General features: G+C 46.3%; 1 long non-coding RNA gene across 1 annotated transcript; it reads right to left on the reverse strand.

Moving 5' to 3' along the window:
* Positions 1-465: 465 nt before the first annotated feature.
* LOC309881135 lies at positions 466-13,543 on the reverse strand. Its single transcript, XR_014318085.1, has 3 exons — positions 13,417-13,543; positions 11,952-12,112; positions 466-602 (listed from the first exon to the last, which is right to left on the reverse strand). It is a non-coding gene; the product is annotated as an uncharacterized lncRNA (long non-coding RNA).
* Positions 13,544-18,808: the final 5,265 nt, after the last annotated feature.

Raw genomic sequence — 18,808 nt, forward strand, 5'->3', positions numbered from 1 at the left:
CATCTCCTGCTTCTCTCGTGAGCCTAGCTGTGCCTTGTGCTCTGCAGAAGGGGAGGGGGGGAGGCCCCCTTTGTAATCAGCACCCAAAGTCAAGCTATGGTCTCTAATGCCCTCATCATAGCAAATCTACTGATCCGCCTTTGTCTTCTGAACAATGGGCATTAATTCTCCCCGGGGATACAAAAAGCTGCGTTTTCCCTTGATTTTCACCTACAGAAGGAGTCCTGTGCAGCTGCTGATCACCCAGCCCCAAGCACAGTGCTATGGCAGGGGAAGGGCTGAGCAGAGGAATGGGACAGGAGGGGAGAAGAAGGAACACAAGACTGTCAAAGTCATTTTCAAGAATTACTTTATTTTATATTTATCTATAATCACGCATATACATATGTACACAGTCTTTGTCTTGTTTTCTAGGCGTGTGTGTACATACATGCACATGTACACGTGTATAGGATGCAGGTGCATCTCACTAAGTTTCTCACTCGTTCTTCTTAGGAAAGCTTCGGCTCAGAGCTGGGAGGACGTCCGAAGGTTGGGTGCCCTGGTGCGATCTTCTTCCCTCTGCACTGAGTCACAGGAGCGCATTCAGTTGTGGCCCAAACCTATGGAGGAGGAGATGTGCTGTCGGGCACAAGGACATGCTCCAAGGCAGCGAGTTTTTACATCAAGTTCTTAAACTGCAGAGGCAAAATGTCTAAAGAGATCTACCTTCAAACAGGATCTTCACACAAAAAGACGATAAGCACTGGAAGCTCTGCATTTGGGGCTGTATCTGAGGGAAAACCTGGTGGCACTGAGGAAGTGCCATTTCAAATAATAATGCGGTTGGACCTGGTCTTTCCCAAGCTGCATCTACACGAACTATCGTGGGGCAGGGGGTGCCTGGCACCGTGCCCCCACGTCTGACTGGAGGGATGCTGTGTTACCTGTCTATAGGATAAAGCACAGAAGGTTTTTGGACTAGCTAAATGTCTAAATGACTTATTCCAGCGACAAAACAGACAGAATCTTCCCCCTAATTAATACTTTTCCTCAAGTCTCATAATTCTACCCACTGTTTTAAGTCAAGCATTCGTGTCAAGTTCTTTTGATCTTCCCCCTCAATTACAGTGAGCAATTACCCCCTCCGCCAGGCTCCTCAGCCACCTAATCGCTCTTATCTCGTCTTTCTCCCCGAATCTAATCCTTTTGGCTTTTCGGCAGCTCTCTGCCAAGACAGTGCTGCACGTTTCCCAGGAATTCAGCAACCATATGTCACACCAAGGACTCCACCGCCATTAGCGTTCCCTCTCGTTTGCCCATCAATTAATTTCAGAGGCGAGGTGTGCCCTATCGTGACTCGGATCTCTCGCCTCCAAGGGGCCTTAAAGCCTCTCTCATCAGAAATGTGGTTGCTCCGATAGCTGTATTTATAATTTTTCCTCCCAGCTGAGGAGCGTTCAATCTTTCCTCCCGAAGCGATTAGCGCCGCAGAGCCTCCCTTCAGAGAACCCCCGCGGAGCCGAGGCGTTTCCAGCCCGACACCCGACAGAGCCGTCCCTCCCCTTCCCACGGCAGCTCAACAGCAGCTGACAAGGTGCCGAAGCAAGAAGCTAAAAAGCATGCATTTTTAATAGGGTGAAACTCATGCAGTCCCGGGTTTCTTCGCTAAAGATGGGACGTGTAACGGGATCTTATTTTTACACATAATTAATGACCCAATCGTCATAAAGAGAAATTTTGCAGTAGGTCAGGAGTCAGTGAGGGAAATGGAATAATATTTATTCAAAAGCAGCACTCTTCATCCCTCATTTCTTCTTCTCAGCTACTAAATGAGCGCGTACCTAAAATACAGCATGCTGCCTCATTGCACACATCAGGTTCATAACTTTCAGCATCCACAAAATTTGGGGTTATTTCTGCTGGAAAAAATAGTCGCAAGCATGTTAGCTTCTGCAGATTGCCATTATTTAGGTAACTACTTGGAATGTATTTAATACACTTGAGATGACTGGAAAAATATTACTTACAGAAAAAAAAATCTGCATTATCTAAAAAGACAAAAAAAAATCTTTATTTAGTGAAAATGTAGACTGAACAACTGTCTTCTGCTGTTTTCTGTTCAAACGTTTACTGCTTGTTCCCTTTTTATTCCATTTATGAAAAATGGAAGATGAAGAATAGGGGAAAGACAGCAATATGGCATAGACTACAAGGAGAGCCCATGTCAAGTGCTTTCCCTTTCCTCTACGCACACAGTTCAGAAGCCAACAGCTCTGAAATTTTAAACCCAAATGTTGTTGACTCCAAACACACAAGTTTTGGCATTATCACCAACACAAAAATTAATTTATGTTCTTAATCACACAGTAATTCTGCTCGCACAATAATAATTCATTGAATCAATTTAATTACGGACTCCGGGCCCAGCAATTACAGAAATTATTGCTACTGCGAATTTTCTAATTGTAAGAAGAATTTCAGCTAAATAAGATGTGCAGAGGCAGTGGCACGCGTGTTACTCGCATGTAGGCCAGTTAATAACCCATGCTGCTATCTCATTAAAAGCATTCCATTTTTCACACCACATAAAACCATGTAGCTTAGGACAAGCCAGCCAGTCCTGGGTGTGACAAAAGCAGTTTTGCCTCAGGTGTGGATGCAGCCGGACAGTCCCTTTCTCAGCGGTCACATCAATCCTGTGGTTCTATTTGGGTACTACAGGAAAAGCTTTGAATCCACCCAGAAAAAGCCTCCTCCTTCCCCCTGCTCAGGTTCTCACAATGTAGGGCAGGTCCTGCTCCTTGGGTGGAGGCAGAGGTGGGAAACAGGTGGGAACCACATGAAGGGGCTCCTTCCCCTCTGTTATTTATGCTTTGTACCCAAAATCGCCTTTATTTAATACTGCTTCTACAGGTTTCCTCCGGTTTTAACCCGTGTGCAGGGCCATCAGCTGGTCCAACTGTTCTGCCATTAAATACAATTTTATTTTACAGCGCACAGATGTACTCCAGTTGAGTTGCTGCCAGATTTTAATGATAATCTCTCTTAAGAGCTATTTAGCGAGGTAGAGGTGAAGTCTCGCACTGCAGCAGAGAGCAAACCAGATGCTGTGCTCACGTTCTAGTTTTCAATTACGCGGCTCTGACCTTCACCTGTTACTTGATGTCAGCCTCCTGAAAAAGCCGCGACGATCCCAGTGTTTGCTGGAAAACTGTTCATTAATATCAGAGTGACCAGCGTCATGTGCATCTTATTTTAAAAACACCCCGGTGCCACCCCATGTCCTAGATATCAAAGGAAAGAAGCTCCACAGAAGAAGCCAACAAATGAGGCACGAGTGCACGTAGATGAAAATATTCAGCCTCTGCAGAGTGCTCTGGATAAACCCTAAATTTTCAGGGAAACCACAGACGGAAAAATGAACTTAAACTAAATCAGATCCATTTCTGCCCTAGCACATTCCCTTGGGTTCGGTCAACAGCCCCCCAGCTGGGCCCTGAATGAGGTCCTTTCCTTCAGCCTCTGACAGGCTGTGGATTTCCCAGCGCAGGACCCAGGTTTCCAAGGGGCAGATGAAGCTCCGATGCGGTGGCGCTTGCAGCTTCTCATGGCACGCGAACATCTTCTTCCTTACAGCCCCACACTGCCGAATTAATTTAATACTTACAAACCCTTGCAGGGAAATAACACGGTGAGCGCAGGAATTTACAGGAGATGTACAAGGCAGCTGTAATCAGAGCCATCTCAGCAGCAACACCACGTAATTTGTGTGTCATCTTTCAATCACAGCTCCCTTAATGCATCCTTGAAAAATGAGGACGGCATCAGTCACGGCAGATTTAATAGCCAGGTAGATTTATACTGGAACAAAGCCAGAGGCAACTTCACACGTTAAATAGCAGTGTTGGGATTATTTTAAATGCTATTATCCCGCTCAGTTTTGTTTTTAAACTGCATTAAAAACCCCAGGAGATTCTGCAGTATTATAGACCCTTACAAGAAAAAAAAAAAAAAAAAGAAAGAAAAAAAAAAAAAGAAGAAGAAAGAAAAACCACACAGCATTACCAGAAACATTTACTGAACTGTGTTTGTTAAAATAAATCTGACACTTCCCACCTTGCTCATGCTCAGCAGGTGGCAGGGAGGGAGGCAGGCACAAGGAACTGCCACCCTTGGTGGTCCCAAGGAGTGGAAGCGGGGAGCAGGGCAGGAGAAAGTCCCTGCTAAAGCTGGTGACCAGATTTCCTTCTGCAGACCACGCAGATCAGAAGCAAGGAAACCCTATTTTGCTCCACAGAAGGAAATGTGTGGAAAATCTCTGCCTCCTGGCATTTCCCCGGGAGTGCCCACACACCTTCGTGATGTCTCCTCCCTGGGAAGCTCAGAAATTGGCCACAAACATCTGTCCTCACACCACAGTCCTAGAAAACTGAACCTTGTTAACACAACTTTCTACCAAGTTTTCAAACCAATGTGTGCAAACGGAAGGAATTTGACCCAAAACAGTGCAAAGAGCAGCGGTGTGGCTGGAGCCACCTCTTCTGTGTGGGGAATCCCCTGCAGAAGGGGGTTTGCACACCTATACGCTCAGCTCGTTTGCCACCAGGGACAACTCACCAGCAAGCCCCGTGTGTGGGGGTCTTGAATCCCCTTTATGTGGGCCTGGGGGCTGTGAGCAGACCTGGCAGAGCCCTGAAAGGACGGGGCTGGCACCTCAGTGGGTCCCGGGATCTGCTCCCCGCCTCGGGGAGCGTCACTGCTGTCGCTCTGGTGCAGGCAGGAGGGCTCAGTGTGACCCCAGCACCTACACAGCCCCAACACAGGGCGTGGGAGAGGGGGACAAGAGCATAAAAAGCCTGCAGATCCTTTGCAGATCTAAAGATCATTTGGAATACAATAAAAATTATACATATTTTTTTTAAAAAGCACTCACTATATTCATGTATGGCAAGATGAATTTTTAAAAGAGACTGGAAATAAAAGACTGAAGAAACACCAGGAGCTGTGGGCAGGCATATTTTAGCACATGCTTGCTCTCAGCTGGAGAGCAGTTGGGTGTCGGTGGGAACCTACCCAAAAGGTCCCGCTGACCTCAAATGCTTGAGTTCTCACCCAAGTCTCTCCCAAGACCTCTGATGGAGACACCCAAGCGGCACCCAAGTCACCTGCTGATCAGCTGAAGTCATTCTTCATGACTGTTCATGATGGGAATCCATCAGAGGAGGAGCACATCTGGATAATGCACAGCTCTACTGAATGCCACCACCCACATGGAGGGGAAGCAACGTCCTTATTCTCTCCCGTGGTTTGTAAATATAGAACCAATTAGACAATTTTATTTCAGCATTTTATCTGTGTTGGGTATTTGGACCTTCAGTACCTGGTTTGTGTGATGGTGGCAGCTGCTTTGGGTCTCTTCGGGTCGCCAGGAGCAGAGGCAGTCAGCGGCTGGCCCCCAGCAGGCAGCCTACGGGGACGGCTTCCACTTAAGGCAAATGATGGCTGTGTGCTCGTCAGGGAAAAAAAATCCCAAGCAAATAAAATGCATGTCACCTGCAATCTTAAACCTGACATCCACTCTATTTATTTTTCCCTCGGGATTTATCCCCCTTTAAATCAATGCCCTGAAATTACAGCCTTCCCATGGGCGCGCAGATCCCATAAATCTCTGACTTTTAATACTACTTTATTTCATGACTGACGAGCGGCAAGCCCTGTCAGGGGGGATAATTAAGGAAGTTATGCTCGGTGTCACCGGACGGTGCTGAGCAGTGCTCTCCTGGTGCCTCTGCTCGCCTCTTGCTCCCCAGGGAGGCCCCAGCTGGATTTAGGGCGCAGCAGACAATGATGTCTGGAGCCACCCCACCTCCCTCCTGCCCCTGCTCGAGACCCCCCGTTTGGGCAGTGTCCTGCACACACGATGCACAGACCCACAGGAACTCCCGTGGACCTCCCCCTGGCTCTCCTCCAGCTCCTCCTGTCTGCATTTCGCCCAGGAGTGGAGTTTAATGGGATGGCACAACTGGAATTTCGAAACCCAAGCTGTATCCATCAGGAGAATTTAATTCTGATCTGCACAGGCACAGGGTTCCCATTGCCTACAGAAGGACTTGGTGTTGTGGTGAGGCATGGACACGTTCTTCCCGAATTCCTGCTCAGAAGCTTCTCTCCCCATGGAAGCCCTGACACAGCCCCGCAGCCCCTTCCCTCCCCGGGACTACTCTCAGGACCTGCTCTGTGACACTGGGGATGTTTGGCCAGGTGCTGGCTGAGCCAGGCAGAACTGAGAAGCCATCTGATCACAGGACCTGTTGCCCTCATCCTCTGCTGCCCACACCAGTCCCTGGGTGGGATTTTCCGGAGGATTTCTCACTTTTTCCCCCAAAACAAGCACCAGCAACCAGACACAGAGCTCAGCTCTCAGCTTGCACTTTGCCAAAAGCCAGGCGAGCTCAGCTCGCACAGCAGCTGGGGCTTTCTTTAAATGTCATTTTTAATATTTAATCACACCGGATGGCCTCAATATTTACAGCATAAGCCACTTCATTGGGAAGTTAAATATATAGCCGAGATATTTAAGGAAACTGATTCAGAGCCACATAAATGTAATTGCACTTAATGTGACCTGGGAATGAAATCACACGCAGTTCACTTTCCTGCAGGATCCTTAAACCCCGTTTTGAACGCCTTATGCTAAGTCCATTTCTCTCAATGTGTTTCTGAGGCAGAACTCACTAATGCAAGAAACCCAGAGCACTGGGACAAAAAAAATAAAAAAATAAAAAAAAATAAAATAAAGAAAAAGGAAAAAAAGAAAAAAAAAAAGAAAAAGAAAAAAAGAGAAGTAGGATGTATTTCTGTGATTTTTGGGCTGGTGTCGAGTCATTCCTACCTGGCCCAGGGGCTTGCTGTGGCAGGGGCTGGCTCTGCCCACACGGGCAGCCCTGGCCTGGTCTCAGCACCCAGCAGGAATCGGCGCCAGCTGCTGTGGGAGGAGAGGATTTTCACAGCTGCTCCCCACGAGGAGCAGGGCAGGATCAGATCTGCCGCTGATTAATCAGGAGCCGAAGCAAAACCACCAGCTGTGCCAACGTCAGCTCTGCAGACGGGCTCCTAACAGTTCAGGGCTCACGGCTGCCAGTAGCTTTTTCTGCATAGGACAGGGAAGTTTCAAGTCCAACGCAGCCCAGAGAACTGCCCCTGGTTTCTTCTCGCCTCTCCCCTGCCCATCGCCGAGAGATTTGGGCTGAGCACCCCGCTACCCCATGGGATTTACCATTCTGCAGCTTTATTTAACAGGGAAGCGGAAAACTGTCAAATGTTTTATCGCCTGTGGCAGTCAGGGCACGATATGTGCTGATAGCAGCCCAAGACGATAACACAACGGCATAAAGTCATGCTGGAAAGAGAAAGGAAGCCAGAAATCTTGGCTGGTGATCGTGCCTCCCTTTGTAATGAGCTCCTGCACCAGCAGGGGTGAAATTGCTTGCCAAAATCACATGTAATTTATCCCTTGTTTAAACACACACTGGCAACCCAATTACTGTTTTCAGGCTCGCAGAGTTTAACGTATCCGTGAGTTATTGAACAGAAGCTCGCTCTCGTTTCCCATAATGGGTGCTTTAATGGGTGGTGCCACCCCGCAGCGCCCCAAACACCCAAACCCCACCCAGAACACGCGGATTTGCTGGGGAACTCAATTCCTCCATCTCCTTGAAAGAAATGGGAGGAAAACAAGGTTGCCTTCAAAGACACCATCTAGATGGACAACTGCTTCTTGCTGCACCCACACCCATGGAAAAACCACAGCTGTGCCAAACCAGGGGCACGACCTGCTGGGGCCTCCAGGGGTCTCGGAGATGATATGGGGGGAAAAAGAAGACAAATATCAGCCAGCCCGGATATTTCAGCACAGGACGGAGCTATCAGGCACACGGCTTCCCCTGCGATGTTACTATGGTGATTTCGCGACGGACAAAACCCCACGATGTGGCCGTGAGCCCCAGCTCCCAAGCAAGATACTCATCTGTCCATTAAACAATACCAGGGTTTGTGAGTAATAATCAAAAAGCAATTACACCACACACAGACCATCGGAGCTCACCCCACCGAGCGTGAAGGTCAAATACATTATATTAACTAGGTATCTGCCCGCTGGAAACCCGCAGCTTGGTGGACAGAATCATTACTTCTGGCGTTAATAATAATGACAAGGATCGCCAGCACTACTTCAGCTACTTACACCAACAAGAAATGCCATAAATATTGTACTAAATCACGTGCAAACAGGCTGCATGCAGGAGATCAAACTGTATGAAGCTACCATGCTGTAGAAAAATATGTATATACACTTTAAATATACTTTCCATACTTGATAGAGACATGGTGAATTTTGCTAACTGTTCAGGGACCCAGATTACTGAGTATTTAGGACCCAAAAGTACACATTTTGACAGTTAGTGCTGTACTGGAAATCACTCCTTCATTACAAGGCGTTGGTGATGCTGAGAGATGCTGGGGTGGTGTGACAGTCTTTTTGTGCTGGGGTCTTCCTTGTTTGCTTTCTGCTGAGGGATAAAGCTCTCTGCAAGGCTCCCAGAAGAGTTTGTAGGATTTCCAAACCCGTTTCCCACCAGGAGCAATGTGCTTGCACAGGCAGGGCTCTGTAAGGGGGACACCAAAGAGGAGCAACAGCAGGAGGCAGGCAGCAAAAAGGCAACAGATGGCCGAGACTTGCTGGAATTATAGCCTACAGTACAAGCAAGAGTTTGCCATCATCCTGCCCAACAGAAGCAGCTGCCCTGCTGTCTTAAATCATTTGTTTGCCCAGTCTCTGCCCCCATCTCCCCTCAATCCTCTTCTCCCGGGAGATGCACGCAGCATCCTCGGGCCGGGGAGCCAACGCCGGGCAGCAGGGTAAATTCCTTCAGCAGCACGTGTAATTTCATTAGTTGAGTGACAGCAACCCATTCACTGCCTACACCGGGGCCACTATTAAAGCAATTACCTGGGATCGATGCAGTACGGCAGCAGATTTAAATCCTGCCTCGCAGCAAGGCGCTGAAACTGCTGCTCCAGACAGGTCGAACTCATAACACTGTGTTCCCTCTGAGGCACCCAGCCGAGTGCAGCCTCTGCAAGGTCCTCGCTCACGGATCTATATAAAAACGCCCTTAAAAAACCCAGTGAGGTCATGTTGCTGCTGTTTATTCCTGCCGAGCCCTCATGCAGGCAGTGTGCATGATGCCAGGGTGAAAGCCAGCTCTGGGCTCGGCCATGTCCCCCCAACAGCGAGCTGTACACCCCAAAAAACAGCTGGTGGGCTTCAGGGTAGTATAGAGATCATGAATTTTCTTTTATGGGAACTGTCAGATTTTAGGTATTTGCAGAAATACCTGGGTGAAGACGAGCTGCACTATTAGTGTTTAAGATGTCCCATGTTTCACACATGCTGTGACCTGTTTGCCCCACATCCCCAAGCCATGCAAATACTGTGGCACCTGCATGAGCTGCCCAAGTTTTTTGGCTTTTTGCCACTGACTCAATGCTCTCAATGGGGTTCTGGCTTTCCAGGCATACTTGGGTTCACCAAGGCACCGTCCAGGTGAGTTCAGGATGCTCTATAACGCCTAGGGAGCTACTGATCACTGGTTATTTTTTGCAGCTTCCCACTTTACAACATTCTCAGGTTCTTCAAACTGTTATTCAGCATTTTTAGCCTTATTTTCAGACTAAATCCCTGCCTGGTGATGGCTGCCATAGGGCTCAGGGTTCTCTTTCCTCCTCCCTCCCTCCCTTCCCCTCCCTGAGCCCTGCAGATACCAGCAGCCTCTTGCAGGCACCGTATCTGCACGTCTCAGGCGTGTTACGACGGCGGCGAATTGCTTCCATGTGCAAAGATCAAGGCAGATTTAAAGGCTGCAGACCACAGCTGATCCCATCGCAAGCTTTTGCTAGGCTACAGCTTATTTTATGGTAGGCCTTAAAACACCCCAGCACCTTACAGCGACGGACTCAATGGTGTGAGGTTTGTGGATGGAGGCCAGGCCCACCACCTGGGGCTCATCCCTCTCCTCCACAGCTCCCCTTTCTGCGGGAGCACCCGTACCAGCAGAGTATGGTGGCAGAGGAAACCCCAAATGAGCAGAGAGCCCCAAACCCAGCAGAGAAAAGGAGGCAGAGGAAACCCCAAACGAGGAAGCCCCAGCGGGAAGCAAAGTGTTTTGCAGAAGGCGGGCTTGGCCCTGGGAGCCTGGCGATGATGGGAGGGAAGGAAGGACGTCATCCAAAACAACAGCTAGGCGGCGAGGCGAGGGGCTGAAAGGCAGCTCTCCCTGCAGCAGATGGTGCAGATGTTCCTCTTCATCCATCCTCCATATGTTCAGACAAAACCCAACAGTTCTGCAGCTTTACTCTGGTGGAAACGGCGCTCTACGGGTGCACCAGGTGCCACGCGAGAGGCACAAACACACGGCACACATCACGTCTCGTCCCCACCCATCACCACAGCCCCAGGGTTCGTCTTGCCAGGCAAGGAATTCTCCTAGGGCACCTGTCCATGCAGAGATGTGATGGGAGGCTCAACCCAAAGGCCTGGGAGGAAAGGAAAACGTGATCTGATGCAGACCAGGCAAGGAGTGTGACAGCCAGCCACCTCCAGCAGGTCCCCACGCCAGGGGGATGTCAGATGCAGCACCTCTCATCCCCGCCAGGAACCCAAATGCCAAACTGGACATAAAACGTGAGGCTGCAGCCCCCGCTCTGAAGCCTGCTGCTCATCACAAGGCAGCCGGTGACAGAGCCTCGCAGCACTGTAATCTGGTTTAATGGATGGCGAGAAGGTTGAGCTGGGCTCCGGCCAATTCGGTGCACTGAACACCTTGTGCCTCCTCCGCACGGATCGATTTTCGCATTGGGTTTACAGGCGTAATTAATATTCATTCAGGATTAAGCCGAATAAGATTCCCAATGCATGAAGATGTTTATTATTTATTCATATTTAAGGCTTGTTAGATTAATCTATTTTAAATTACTGCATGCTGCCAGGCACAATTATTATAATTTATTAGGATAATTTCGGTGCTTTATTTCCATCTGAGACAACCTTGCAGAAGGTGCGTGCTGCTCCTCGACTGCTCCGTAAAGCAACCCATGCTGCTGATAACCAAGCAGTTCCCTTCCAGCAGCAGTGGCTCAAGGCTTATCCCAGCTGAACACCGTAAAGCAACGGGCATCACTTGGTAGCTCCAGGAAACCCTGAGGATCCGTCCTGCCTCTGCTTCCTGGGTGTAAACAGCTACGCCTGACCTTTTGCTGAAGTGGTGCTCAGAGCAAGGGGTTAAGAACGTGGAAATCAAGTCTTCAGCTCCACGCTGTGCAAAAGACTTCATCTCATTTCTTTTTTCTTTCTTTAAAAAAAAAAAACTACATATTTGCTTAAAAGCTGCAGAAACCATTATTACATTTAATTGATGCCCTCAGGGGCTCGAAGCTTTCATGAAATTTAATTATTTTCCACTAAGGCTTGCAAGGTAAAGGTGCAATTACAGCAGAAAAGGCCGCTGCTCGCATGGAGGGAGGGATGGCTGCCATGAAAGCCCCACGGCAGTGCCGCCACCGCTAAGCACAGATCCAGGCTGCACCATCATCTGCTGCAGCTATTGCAGGTCCCCTCCACTCATTTTGGCCTTTAAAAGTGAATTAAAAATAAGGCAGACCAATGTGACTCAATAAAGGACATATGAAGCTGCCATAATTACAGCGAGCATTGCTTCGTTCAGCAGTGTCCTCCCAGCAGAGCTGAAGACGGTGCGCACCCAGCAGGGTGCAGAAATGGGAACCCCCTGCTCCTGAGAGGGGTTTGGGGCGAGCCCTTGCCACATCGATAAAATGAGGGGAATCTCGAGACACAACTGGCTGCTAACCAGTCAGTTCATGCTTGTACATCACCATAAAAAACATCTTCTCACCTTTGGAAAGCCATGAGTTTTCCCTGAGAGCACTCAGCATGCCGGCACAGGAGGACAGACAGATGAGAGCTGCTTTGTGGTGCCACCAGCACCCCCGTGACTTCTCCCCCAAAAGGGCCACGCAGCGCACACTCTTCTGAAGCCAGCTGCTTAATCAGAGTCTCCCAGGAGTAAATGCAGCCAGCAGGAAAAAGAAAAAAAGACCAACTTTTTAACATAAAAGAGAAAAAGGCCTCCTTTGAGTTAAACAAATGATTTTCTGACAAAGAACGTCCTGGGGACAGGAAGACAATGTCTTGCTTTTGATGCTGCAGTGCTGTTCGTGAGATTAATGGTTGCAAAGTTAAGATTTTACCCCAATTATAAATCTCCTTAGCAAGTAACAAAATATAATTTAGTCTTATCTAATGGCAGACTAAATTTGAGCTATGCTTTGACTGGTAGTTTTCAGGCAGAGAATTTAAGAGCATTCACACAATTATTTCAGTGTGCCCTTCCTGGAATGCCTCTAACTTGAATATTAGGCTTTTGACATTCAGGGTCATGTCCCATCAGCAATAAGCAAACAATATTGGGGTGTTTGCCTTCTTCTCCCATGTGGAGCAGCCTCCAGTTTCCTCTACACTGATGAACAGTGGAGGAAAATCCCTCTCTCACTGTGGCCAAACTCCCAAGAGGGAAAAAGCTGGCCATTAAACTTCAATCCAACCAAAGACCCAGAGCAGATTCAGCCCCAAGTTCTAAATGAAATGACCAAAACCCAAACAAAATAAATGCTACAGCCCTCATGCTCCTTTAGGTCCCCAGACTGAACTGCAATGTTCGCTGGGGAATCAAAACCACCATTTTCAAAGCAATGGCTTTTCCCCCCAGGATGTTGGACCAAGCAAATACAAAACACATCCAATATTTTTGACACCCCGTAAGCTGTTATTTTAAACACAGTTTCAATAAACTACAAAAGTTGATACTGTTAGAGGCTTGAAAATATACGATCTCATTAAAAAACGCTGGCACTTAGAAAGATCTCTAGTGGCCAATCACAGCTTGGGGAGTGCTGTAATTTATAACTTTGATCCCCACAGCTAAACCATTTAATCTGATAATAAACATCAATCACTGATTTTTATTGCACCATTTTGCAGCCTGAGCAAAAAACCTTGCTCTCGCGGACAAATTAGGCACCCCAAAGTGACTCTTGCAAATAAATACCGACTTTAATATTCAGCAATATAATTCCATGGGATCAATTTTTTATTTAAGCACTACTGGAGCTGGGAAAAAGTTTGTAACTACAGAAGTATCTACAAAGGCAATTCAGTCCAGTGTAATAGCACCTGGCAAGCAGGAGCCTGCCTCTCCAGCAGCTCAGTGACAACACATACTTACCATTACGTCTGTTACAGTTGTCGTCAGAAAGTTATTAAGTGTGTCCAGATATTCTGTGTGACAGCCCATAACTCACCATTAAAAACGATGCAAGATCCTATTACGTTCCCATGCAGACTGGCGTTGGCTCGAGGTACTAATCCACAATCTACCACTCAATAGCAGGGGAAATGGATCAGTCAGGCATAATACATTGTGCAAATGGATAACTGCCAGAAAAAATAAATCAGTTGGAGCCCATTAATATATAATGATGTCCAAGCTACCATTAATTCAGATACTCTTTCCCAACCAGAGAGCTATTTAAGAAGTAACTGAAATAATGATTTTCTTTTGGGCACACCAAACATCCATCACTGCTTCATGCTGGATTCTCGTAGTCAGTGGAACAAGGCAGCTCTTCAGTATGCTTTCTGTCATATTTTCCTGTAAACTGATATTTTCCAAGATAGAAAGATACGTAATAATTAAGTTAAATTATTTATAAAAGTTCCAGTCCAGGTAGAAATGGAAAATTAAGAACAGCATAAAGGCCACCCCAGTCTTTCCCATGAATGCCTGCAGGAGTCAAGCAGGCAGTCAGCAGTGAGAACATCAAAGGCTGCCAGTTACTCTCTTTTTAGCAGGATTACCTGGGGTTTTGCTCCAGAGGAGGAAAGTTACATTTAAATGCCGCTGTCCCAGAATGCACTTAGTAGACATGATGGCCTTTTGAGAAAAAAAAAAATAAAATAAAAAATTGTTTCTCCCCCAAAAGAACACAAAGAATAAAGTAAGGAATATTTGTCTTGAGACAAGCAACAGGAGAGGCTAAAACGAGCTTTTATATGTCGCGACATGCTGACAGTGTGTGCTCGGGCCCCAGCTCCATCAGCCAGCACATCTCCATCCTCCTTAATCACCTCCCCAGAGCACCCTGTGCTCCAAGGAGCTTTGCTTACATGAAAAATGTATCACCTTTGTGCCGAGCACGGAAAATAGATGAAGGCACTTAAATTCGTGCCTTTTAGTCTTGCAACTCCACGAATGTATTTTAGTTACTGATTACAAATGTTGGAGCTCCTCAAAGTGAACTTTCCAGTTGTCTCCCGTACGCTCTCCAGTGTGTATATAAAATAGCTTTAACTGAGACTCACATCAGCAATTTCGTAAGTGTTGCATTAAATCTAGACAGTGTTTTTCATCTCAAGACAGAGAAATGCATATTAATCCAGCAGCAAAGCAATGCAATGAGAATTTTAAACATTTCTGTCAGTATCAGAAAAACCATAATACATTCTTTGCTAGACGAGATACTGAGTCATTTTGGTTCATTTGGAGGCCATTTGCTAACTTTATTAGGCAATATTCAGATGATGGATTTCAAAAGGATATTCACTGTAGAAACAGGCTTTGTTTCTGAAGACAGTAATTAGGTTAACCTCATGAATAAACTCTTTATATCAGCAGCCTGTACAAAACGAAAGTAGAAAAATGCAGGAGAAAATGAGAAAGTAAAAAAAAAAAATCATACAAACGGAAAAACTTAAATCTATCTATAGCTCCCTCCGTCTCACACTTCAAAAACATTTCATACATGAACAGAAACATCACTGGACCCAGTGTACCAAAATGTACAGCGTTATGGGAGTGACACTGATGTTGTTGTACTCATGGTGGTGGTCGTATATGTGCTACTACCAATGCGTTGTTCAAAGGTTGATGCAGACCTGTCCCACCACGAGGGCTCCCTGCACAGCCAGGGCCTGGGGCAGCAGTGGGGAGCAGTCCTGCGGCCACCCCAAAGCCCCCTTAGGCACACACTGAGGTGAATTTGCCTCATGGCGACCCACAGAAGTGTTTGTTGGTCAAGTGGGGCCTTCACTGGCCGCTCCTGGAGCCGCTGGTGTGCTTTGGGGCCTGGAGGCCACCTCAGACAAGCCCAGTGTCACCAGGCCATGGGGACAACAAACAGAGCTGTGGGGACAGGCCCTGCCTCTTGCTCACTGCTGAGCAAGGAGCCACGGACACTTCAGACATTACACATGTTCGTTTGTTACAAAAGAGATGCTTAGTGGTGTGAAAAGGGGTGAAAGCTTGTAAAAATTGCAAAGGGGGACTTGAGTTAACATGGTGCGGTTCGGCATAACTTCTGCAGACTAATGTAAGCTAAGGAACAGAAGATACTCAACACGAGGAACACCTTCAGAGCAGATAAAGGACATGGAAGCACTGGATCTAAGTCTGAAGTGAGCAGGAAAGTTCACGCTGGGGCTGACAGAGAGGGAAAGGCAGCCCTGCTGCAAGGCTGCAGTGTCCACTGATTTCCAATGGCCACAGCCAACATCAATTGCCCTGGTCCCAAAGGTCACATTGCTTCACTAAATATCCAGAGATTTGACATACAGAATTCATAACAGAAGGTGAAGGACAGAAGCACTGAAGAAAAAGGGTGAATCCCATTTCCGTTAGACTGTTCACTCAGTCTTTTCACCCCAAAACATCCAGTAATTGCTCCATCCTTAGCAAGGTTAGTTCAAAAACAAGGTTTTTTTTTTTTTTAAAAAAAAAAAAAAAAGAGCATACAGGCCTCAATTCAAATTTCAAATAAGATCATTTGACATCTTAGTACGGGCTTAGGGCAAGAGCACACAGCCCACAGGCTTGTAACCCATTAGTTTAACCAGTACAAAGTGCACAGTGCTCATTACAAAGCCGGGACGAGCATTAAATACTAATGACCAACCTAACAGCCAACATGCCGTGAAGTGCGGACGCAAGGACTAGCAAAACCTGAGGTCATTTTAAGAGGCATTACAAAGGGTCTTAAGAAAGAGGTTGTTTTGATCATACTTCTGTAGGCCTTCCCCTTCAGCAGAACAAAGCATTATATTACAGCACTAACAATGAGATATTTTTCCTTGAGTCAGCTTTAGAATAATGTTGACATTATAGTCAATACATTATATATCACTATATTTATGTCAGAACCTATTGGCATAAAAATAAATCAATCTAAATGCATAGCTTTTGTATTTAAATGAAGCCTGGCAATGCCATATCTTTACTTCAATTTTCACTCAGCTTCTTATGTGTGTATCAATCATTTCTGACAGATTTCATACACTGGGATATCACCTCTAGTCTCACTAAAAACTATTTTAAGTGAATTTTATATACAGAGACTGGAAAATCTGCTTTTGGGGGCTCTTTTTATAAGCAATACAGTTTTTGATAACTCAAGTTTTATTCTCGACCTCATTCAAGGAAAGTCTGAATTGCAGGCCAGCACACTGGTAAATGAGGGGCACCCCGAGTCAGCCAGACTGCACTGAAGCATCAGCAGAGATGAACAAGCTGGTTTCCATATCTGGCTAGCAGGTTGTTTCACCCTAAAATAGTGGCCAGAAGAGATCGCGCAGTAACCATACAAACCAGTCCAGTATAGAAGAGGCACCATGTAAGCGTTTTAAGAGAGATTTCCCCAACAGACTTCATCTTGAGCAACAGACATAAGCTGATATGTTTTCATTGCTACTCCGTTAAAAAAAATGTATCTAAAAATATAAAATATCCCCCAAAAATGTAAAGACAATCTGTAAGACGTTGACTAGCTCTGTGACTAAAGTAGAATATAAAAATGGCCGTAAGTCTTCAGTATTAAGTAGGTTAACCAATTTCCCATAAGTGACATCTGAGATTTTTTCAGCAATTTGCAATGGCCATATGTGACCCATTTCACCCAGGATGCCATAAGGCAGTTACTTCACTTACCTTAATTTGAAGTGGCCAGTTATGTTCAATCATCATTCCAGCTGACAAGAGAAATGCAGGATGCCAACTCCACTCTCTCTGAATTATTGACATTAACAGCTGTTTCATATCTACAGACAGAGCTTTGCAAACATGTAAACAAGTCAATTAATTATGATACTATAGTAAAATTGATTTTAATAATTTGAGGAACATCCTGATATTTTCAGATCTGCAGACACTATATAAAAATTAAAGATACCAGAAAGAGTAAAATTTGCTTGTTTGGAGGAAACAGAACAGGAACTATTTTCTTCCGTTTGCTGCAAGGCCCCACCTTCTGCGTGCAGAACAAAAAGACTCAATCCTAAATGCACGGATGACCTCGGATGGGTAAGCAGGCTTTCCATTGCAGGTCAGGTCTGCTTTCACAGCCCAGCTGGAACCTCTCCAGCAGCACTCCTCCAGCCCAATGTGACAATACGCATCCCAGAACCACTCAGAAACCCCTAAACTGCTGCAATCCAACAAGGCTGTGCCACCAAAATGAGCTCTTAATAATGGGAAATTAGAGAAGTCAAGAGATCTTTGTGATGGGTACACCATGTCCTGATTGGAAAAGGGATTAGAAGTGCTCACCCTGCTCAAACATACACCCATATAGGAAATCACCAAGTTTGCAGCACTGTTCTCTATGGAGGACACAATTTAGGTCTTAACCTGTAGAATACAGGGACTTTTTTTGATCACTCCTTCCTTTTGGGGGCTTTTTGGATATAGTTGTTTTAAATAGGTTTATATATATAGCAGACAACAAGGCAGGGATCACTTCAGCTAGAGACTTAAATCTATGTTGTTTTATGCAACATTCAGGTTACACAAAACACATCAGGTTGGGGTCGAAAGGATTTTTGCTGAGGATGCTAACGTTGCCAGTCAAGAGCTCCAGTTTTTGGATGAAGACCATGGTTTGGCCCATCCACCAAACAGAAAACACAACAGCCACCACACTCACTGCATTCATGTCTGGAGGAATGGCAGCAGCTTCAGTCATTTACATCCTGGGCAGAAGCTCAACCAAAGACAGTTGTAATGGAGTCAGGGCAGCAAACTACAACAGTCTGAGGCAGGGGCCTTAAACATGCGAGTATTTCAGGAAATTAAGCATACGCAGTTATAAATGCAGGGACTAGATGATCTTCAGAGGTGCCTCCCAACCTCAGTCATTCTGCAATTCAGCTTAAATATATATATATATGCATATGTGGGTGCACGCATGTGTGTATAGTTTGGTCACTTTACTACCCTACCCTATTTTACTTGCATGAGAAGAAATGAGTGACCTCTTCCTGCTGAGGACTATTGGTATTAGCATCTGCCTTTTGAAAGCAGCCTCCAGAATCAGGTAAATAAGTCACAGAAAAGCAGCAATTGCAGCCTTGAAATAAGACTTTTTTTTTTTTTTTTTTTTTTTCTGCACTAGGAAGTGCAGAAAACCTTCCTTGTATGTTGATGTTGCAGCAGTGACCTCTAGTGACAAGTACCCCAGAACAGGGGAGAGTTTGTTGGGATAAACTACACTGCTCACACCTTCCCTCCCTTCTCCTGGTCCAGCTCCATCTCCCCTATACTCAGAGGATGAGCAAACCCCATCCACAGCCTGCTCCACCATCTACCTGGTGAACCTGCCCGTGGCAGACCTGCTCTGCCTCTTCTCTTTGCCCTTGCTCATCATC

This window comes from Aythya marila (assembly GCF_965140915.1).
Source record: "Aythya marila genome assembly, chromosome: 9".
Lineage (NCBI taxonomy): Eukaryota > Metazoa > Chordata > Aves > Anseriformes > Anatidae > Aythya > Aythya marila.